Below are 8,336 nucleotides of genomic sequence, written 5' to 3' on the forward strand. Positions count from 1 at the left end.
TCGGAACCATTCCGATGTCCAAACATAGCCTTCCAATATATCGTTCTTTATGTCTCAACCATTTTGAGACTCCTCGTCATGTCCGTGATCACATATGGGACTCCGAACTACCTTCGGTACATCAAAACACATAAACTCATAATACCGATCGTCATCGAATGTTAAGTGTGCGGACCCTACGGGTTCGAGAATTATGTAGACATGACCGAGACTCACTTTCGGTCAATAACCAATAGCGGAACCTGGATGCTCATATTGGTTCCTACATATCCTACGAAGATCTTTATCGGTTAAACCGCATAACAACATACATTGTTCCCTTTGTCATTGGTATGTTACTTGCTCGAGTTTTGATCGTTGGTATCTCAATACCTAGTTCAATCTCGTTACCGGCAAGTCTCTTTACTCACTCTGTAATGCAACATCCTGCAACTAACTCATTAGTCACATTTCTTGCAAGGCTTATAGTGATGTGCATTACCGAGAGGGACCAGAGATACCTCTCCGATAATCGGAGTGACAAATCCTAATCTCGATCTATGGCAACTCAACAAACACCATCGGAGACACCTGTAGAGCATCTTTATAGTCACCCAATTACGTTGTGATGTTTGATAGCACACTAAGTGTTCCTCCGGTATTCGGGAGTTGCATAATCTCATAGTCATAGGAACATGTATAAGTCATGGATAAAGCAATAGCAATAAACTAAACGATCATAGTGCTAAGATAACGGATGGGTCAAGTCAATCACATCATTCTTTAATGATGTGATCCCGTTCATCAAATGACAACTCATGTCTATGGTTAGGAAACTTAACCATCTTTGATTAACGAGCTAGTCAAGTAGAGGCATACTAGTGACACTCTGTTTGTCTATGTATTCACACATGTACTAAGTTTCCAGTTAATACAATTCTAGCATGAATAATAAACATTTATCATGATATACGGAAATATAAATAACAACTTTATTATTGCCTCTAGGGATATTTCCTTCAGTCCCCTGGTGATGTAAAATTTTCTCAAGAGCATCAAGTGATGTAAATTTTCATTACTTGGTGGCCTATTTTACATCAGCCCTATTCCCGAGCAAAAATATTTGCATTACGTTATCTATTGGAGCAACGATTTTGCCCTCTCTTGTAGAGATGCCTTGGAAGCATAATTATGTGCGTGTATGAAGGGGTTATCATCTGCCTTAATGAGACCAAGCTTCTTGTCAAAGTGGAGGTGGATTCACTTGAATTGATCAAGCAGGTGCAATCCATCGACAACAATAGATCAATTTATGCTTATCTATTCAAAGAGATTAAGCATATAATGAGCATCCGTGAGAGTAGTATTACCCATATTATTAGACCCGAGAATAAAGTTAGTAGTTGTTTAGCTATTTTCACTAGAGAGGAAGGGAGAACTATGACGTGTTTAGGCTTTGGTCCTCCTAGAGCTTTGGAACTTGCATCTTCTGATTGTAATCCCGCCGGGGGTTGAGTAATACAAGTTTCAGTTCATGAAAGAAAATGTTTTTCCCTCTCATGATGTAAAAAGTGGTCCCAGCCTATTTTACACCATCTCCTTCCTTTGGCTCGTCTCCTTCCTTTCCTTACTTTGTTCTATACCTAGTGTTCGCTAGGTGCGTTCTCCTCTTTGATCATTTGGTTCTTTTTCTACTCTCCTTTTCCTAATGGATTGATGAAATTTGGCTGCTCCTGTCGACATTCAAAATAAGTTCCACAATCTTACCCGCGAGAGGTGGTATGTGGGCTATGTAGTTGATCACAATTCAAGATATGCAGTAATGGCCAGCCCACATTACATCGACATGCATGGTTAGCAGTTGTTCTCACTGGCCATTGTTGTTTAGGTCATCTCTAGTACTTCCCTGAGCTTAACTTTCTAAACGAGCGCTCAAACCATAACTTCTCAAATTCAAGGAGTTAAAAACTATGCACCTAACACTCAACTTCCTTTTTGTGGCTAATTCTTGCATCCTTTTGCATATTACTCCATTTGTACTACATTTACACATATTCATTTGGAACTTCATATTTCCAAAGCAGCAATTTCAACAACATCTGCATTCAATGTTTTCAAATGTAAATATTCAAATTTCAACACACCATAAGGTCCAAATGAAGTAACGATCAAAATACAAAAAATGATAAAAGCACACGAATCAAGTGCTATGATGTGCCCACAAGTGCACCAAGATCATCCTAGACTTGGTACTGAGCTTTTCGGTTCTCAATCTTACTACGCGTTGCAAGGAATCTTTGTATCCTATTTGCTTGATGTTGCAGCTGGACAAGTTCCTGAAGGAAATATGCCCTACAGGCAATAATAAAGTTGTTATTTTATATTTCCTTATATCATGATAAATGCTTATTATTCATGCTAGAATTGTATTAACCGGAAACTTGATACATGTGTGGATACATAGACAAAACACCGTGTCCCTAGTAAGCCTCTACTAGACTAGCTCGTTAATCAAAGATGGTTAAGTTTCCTAACCATAGACATGTGTTGTCATTTGATGAATGGGATCACATCATTAGGAGAATGATGTGATGGACAAGACCCATCCGTTAGCTTAGCATATTAATCATTCAGTTTTATTGCTATTGCTTTCTTCATGTCAAATATATATTCTTTCGATTGTGAGATTATGCAACTCCTGGATACCGGAGGAATGCCTTATGTGCTATCAAACGTCACAACATAACTGGGTGATTATAAAGATGCTCTACAAGTATCTCCGAAGGTGTTTGTTGGGTTGGCATAGATCGAGATTAGGATTTGTCACTCCGAGTATCGGAGAGGTATCTCTGGTCCCTCTCGGTAATGCACATCATAAGACGCCTTGCAAGCAAAGTGACTAATGAGTTAGTTGCGGGATGATGTATTATGAAACAAGTAAAGAGACTTGCCAGTAACGAGATTGAACTAGGTATGAAGATACCGACAATAGAATCTCGGGCAAGTAACATACCGATGCACAAAGGGAATAACGTATGTTGTCATAAGGGTTCTACTGATAAACATATTTGTAGAATATGTACGAGCCAATATGATCATCCAAGTTCCTCTGTTGGTTATTGACCGGAGAGGTGTCTCGGTCATGTCTACATAGTTCTCGAACCCATAGGGTCCGCACACTTAACGTTCGATGATGATTTTGGATTATATGAGTTATGTGATTTGGTGATTGAATGTTGTTCGGGGCCCCAGATGAGATCATGGACATGACGAGGAGTCTCGAAATGGTTGAGAAGTAAAGATTGATATATAAGACAATAGTATTAAGACACTAGAAGTGTTCCGGAGGGTATCATGTACATATCGGGTCACCAGAAGGGGTTCTGGGTACCCCCCGGCAAAGATATGGGCCTTACGGGCCAAGAGAGGGACAGACCAGCCCACAAAGGGCTTGTGCACCCCCATATAGGCCGAAATAGGAGGAGAAGGAAAGAGGGGAAGGGAGAAGGAAAGGGAAGGATTCGGCCTCCCCCTTCCTTCCCTCCCCCTCTCTTTCCTTTCCCCTCCGGTTAATACGAAAGGGGTGCCGAATTGGAGAGGAACCCCAAGTAGGATTCGGTCTACTTGGGGCACCCCTTGGCTGCTCCCTCTCCCTCCCACCTATATATATGAGGGAAGGGAGGTGCCTACAATACACAACAACATCTGTTAGCCGTGTGCGGTGCCCCCTCCACATATTACACCCTCGGTCATATTCTCGCGGTGCTTAGGCGGAGCCCTGCGCGGACCACTTCACGATCATCGTCACCACGCCGTCGTGCTGACGGAACTCATCTACTTCCTCAACACTCTGCTGGATCAAGGGTTCGAGGGACGTCATCGAGCTGAACGTGTGCAGAACTCGGAGGTGTCGTACGTTCGGTGCTTGATCGGTCGAAACAAGAAGAAGTTCGACTACATCAACCGCGTTGTCAAACGCTTCCGCTTTTAGTCTACGAGGGTATGTAGACACACTCTCCCCGTCCCGTTGTTATGCATCTCCTATATAGATCATGCGTGAGCGTATGATTTTTTTTGAAATTGCATGCTACATTTCCCGATAGTGGCAGGTCTATGCATAGATGATATGCACGAGTAGAACACAAAGAGTTGTGGGCGGTGATCGTCATACTACTTACCACCAATGTCTTATTTTGATTTAGCGGTATTGTTGGATGAAGCGGCCCAGACCAACCTTACATGACCACGTTCATGAGACCGGTTCCACCCACAGACATGCAACTAGTTTTTCATAAAGGTGGCTAGCGGGAGTCTGTTTCTCCAACTTTAGTTGAATCAAGTTTGACCGCGGCTGGTCCTTATTGAAGGTTAAAACAGAAAAGTTGATAAATCACCATTGTGGTTTTGATGCGTAGGTAAGAATTGTTCTTGCTAGAAGCCCGTAGCAGCGACGTAAAACTTGCAACAACAAAGTAGAGGACGTCTAACTTGTTTTTGCAGGGCATGTTGTGATGTGATATGGTCAAGACATGATGTGATATACGTTATTGTATGAGATGATCATGTTTTGTAAAAGTTACTAGCAACTGGTAGGAGCCTTATGCTTGTCTCTTTATTGTATGAAATGCAAACGCCATGTAATTGCTTTACTTTATCACTATGCGTTAGCGATAGTTGTAGAAGCAATAGTTGGCGAGACGACCACGATGCTACGATGGAGATCAAGGTGTCAAGTCAGTGACGATGGAGATCATGACGATGATTTGGAGATGGAGATCAAAAGCACAAGATGATTGTCGGTGTCAAAACCGGCAGATCTCGGGTAGGGTGTCCCGAACTGTGCGTCTATGGATCGAAGGTAACAAGAGACAGGGAACACGATGTTTACCCAGGTTTGGGCCCTCTTGATGGAGGTAATACCCTACATCCTGCTTGATTGACTTTGATGAATATAGGGGTTACAAGAGTTGATCTACCACGAGATCGTAATGGCTAAACCCTAGATGTCTAGCCTGTATGATTATGACTGTGTCTCTACGGACTAAACCCTCCGATTTATATAGACACCGGAGGGACCTAGGGTTGTACAGAGTCGGTTTACAGAGGAAGGAATCTTCATATCCGAATGCCAAGCTTGCCTTCCACATAAAGGAGAGTCCCATACGGACACAGGAGGAAGTCTTCTGTCTTGTATCTTCATGGCCCATTAGTCCGGCCCACGTCACATAGCCCGGACGCCCGAGGACCCCTTAATCCAGGACTCCCTCAGTAGCCCCTGAACCAGGCTTCAATGATGATGTGTCCGGCGTGCAGATTGTCTTCAACATTGCAAGGTCGGTTCCTCCTCCGAATACTTCAAAGTAGTCCTCGAACATAGAAAACGTGTCCAGCTCTGCGAAACAGACACCACACACAACCACAATAGGGTATAATATTTAACAATTCCCATCTACTGACGACTTTCATGGCGAGACGTTATGTCCCTTGCCTGGTTATTATTTCGAACCATCTTTCAGTCTCTCTCTCCATGTTACAAGACGCGGTCTTTATTGGCGCATCTTGTCAAAGCAGAGATCGTGCCCCCTTATCACAGGATTCTTATCAATATGGGCGTGGGTAATCCAACTGTGTCGTTTGCATGATCCCTTGGGAACAGGCGAGCTTTAAGGCCCGTGGAGGTGTTCAATATTCATCGCCTTTATAGAGGGGTACAGACCCGTCTTTCTCCCCCGCGCCTATCTCTTCTTCAGCCCTTCCAGCCTCAAGCTCCAGCGCCCAGGTCTCGATTTCTTTCATTGCTACCAATCCTTCTAGTCATGTCCAGCTCTCAAGGTAGGTGGACGGTCTCCTCGGTCACCGAGGAAGATATCATGAAGCTCCGGGAGGCGAGGTACCTGACTGCGGAAATCCCCCACAGGCTCCCTGCCAAGGGGCAGGTTATCCCCACACCTAAATCCGGTGAGAGGGTTGTATTCATCTCTTACTTACTCCGCGGGCTAGGGTTCGCTCTCCACCCCTTCGTTCGTGGCCTTATGTTCTATTATGGGCTTGATTTTCGCGATCTAGCTCCGGACTCCTTTCTCCACATTTCAACGTTTATTGTTATGTGTGAAGCTTTTCTCCGCATCCCCCACACTTTGGCCTATGGCTCAAGACCTTCAATGTGAAGCCGAAAATAGTCGACGGGGAGCAGGTGGAGTGCGGTGGTGCTATGGTGAGAAAGCTCGCCAATACTGTCTGGCCAAAAGGAACCTTCACGGAAGCCTCCAACTTATGGCAGCGGGAGTGGTTCTATATCACCGAACCCCACGGTACCAAATGGACAGCCACGCCTGCGTTCCGATCTGGCCTTCCATTTTGACTTGCATCATGGATTAATAAGGGGCTTGACTGGGGATCAATTGATGAAGTGCATACACTGCAAAGTTGTATCCAGAGCATCCTCGAAAAGGACACCCGCCTCATTAACGTGATCCAGGTGATTCTAGTCCGCCGGATACTCCCGTGTCAGCGACGGCCTCTCCGCATGTGGGAGTTCAACCCGGAAGGTCTGCGGACCCTTCAGCAATTCTTCGACACAATGCACAAAGGGATGTGGAAAATATTCTTCAAGACCTGAAAGTAGTGGCCGGACACATCCGAGGACATCGGCCTCAACTGCAACCATCCGGATACCTCGGTAAGCACCCAACTTCTGAATGCAACTCGGTTGATTATCCCATAGCGACGTACCGAGAAACCTATCTTCGACCAGGGCTGGATAAAGGAGGAATGAATTAGGTGTTCGGCTCCCCTTCCCGAAGACTCAGTTGATCCTGTGTTAATGAGGACGCTGGCCCCGACGCCATATCAAATGCCGGCGAGGGAGGACAAGAAGAAGAACAAGAGGGTTGAAGGTGGCCTCCACTCTAAATGTATACTGGACGCTACGTCCGGGGAGACTGAAGCTCCCTCTTCTGAAGATGAAGACAAAGAGGAAGAAGAAAAAGGGGATATCCCTTTCCCCCATGGGAAAAAAAGGACTGCCTCCAAAGACTTGGAGGTGGAGGCACCCAAGAGAGGGAAGATATCCCTATCAGATGGTTCAGGTTCGGAAGCCGATGTTGACGCAAAGCTCCTTTCTAGGGACAAGCCCTTTGCCGAATCGTAAGTGAACAAGGACGCTCTAGACATATCCCGTTCTTTTTGGTTTGCAAGGGTAACATTCAAACCATATGTTTGCAGTCCAGTCCACTATCTACCTCGACAGTCCTCCTCATCGGGGGACTTGCCTCCGGAGATGATGGAAAGAGAGACGCCTCCACAAGCTTCATCCCCCTAAGGGCGGACGACTTCGAGGTGTCGTCCCGAAGGATCTCTACTGACCATCCAGCGGCTCGGGGGACAATGGAGACATCGCCTGAAGGTGATACTTCAACCGTCAAGGGTCCAAGGGAGGCAGCCCCCACGGGGACCGACAATGAGGGCCCCGAACTATCCGATTTACAGCCGCTGACGATTCTAGGGTCGAGTAAGCATACCCTTTTGAAGGGAGTCCGTATTCCCGCAGCAGTCTTCGGGGATCCGGAGGTGCCAGATACACTAGTGGGCACATTACAACGTGCGTCCATCTCAGAGGAACATCGTACCTTAATGGGTACGGTAGTTGAGAGGATTCTGTCCGTGAGAAGCGGATTGAATGAAGCCTTCACGATCCTGCTGAGAGGCTTCGAGGTATGCAATGTAATATCTTCAACCGCTCTTTTCATGCAAAAATGCACCTGTGTATAGATAGTAGCCCCTAAGACTCTGGTCGGTTTCCATAGGGAGGCGATCAGAGGATAAAAAAACATATGCTCAGGAAGTAACATAATTAATTTGAAAACATGATGTTATGTCAAAGGCGGCTGCCCATGCTGCGGAAGTTGCAGATTTAAAGCATAAACTTGAGTTAGCTGATGAGGACATTACCCTCATTAACAGACGGCTCGACGAGGCAGAAGGTATGTTTTGGGATAGCCCGCTTATGCATGTATAATAGTATGAGCACGAAGCTGAAAATTATACACCGTGACATGCATAATTGTAGATGGTGCTACCGCGGTTGAGACCCTTCGGGCCGAGCTTGCCCAGGCCAAGGAGCATGCTAGAGTGAGTAATGCGGCTGCCAAGAAGGCGGCTGCTGAATTAAAGGCCGAACAGGCCACCCGACACCAGTGCGAGGAGAGAATATCTACCATGGAGCGAGAGCTGGAGGATGCCATTGGAAAATGCAAATCACTCGAGGAGGATAACAAAGCCAAGGTAGCCGAATTCGACAAGGCCTTACAAGAGGCGAGAGAAGCACGGTCCGAGTCTAGAACGGCTCGGGAGGATGT

Source organism: Triticum dicoccoides, chromosome 2A (assembly GCF_002162155.2).
Source record: "Triticum dicoccoides isolate Atlit2015 ecotype Zavitan chromosome 2A, WEW_v2.0, whole genome shotgun sequence".
NCBI lineage: Eukaryota > Viridiplantae > Streptophyta > Magnoliopsida > Poales > Poaceae > Triticum > Triticum dicoccoides.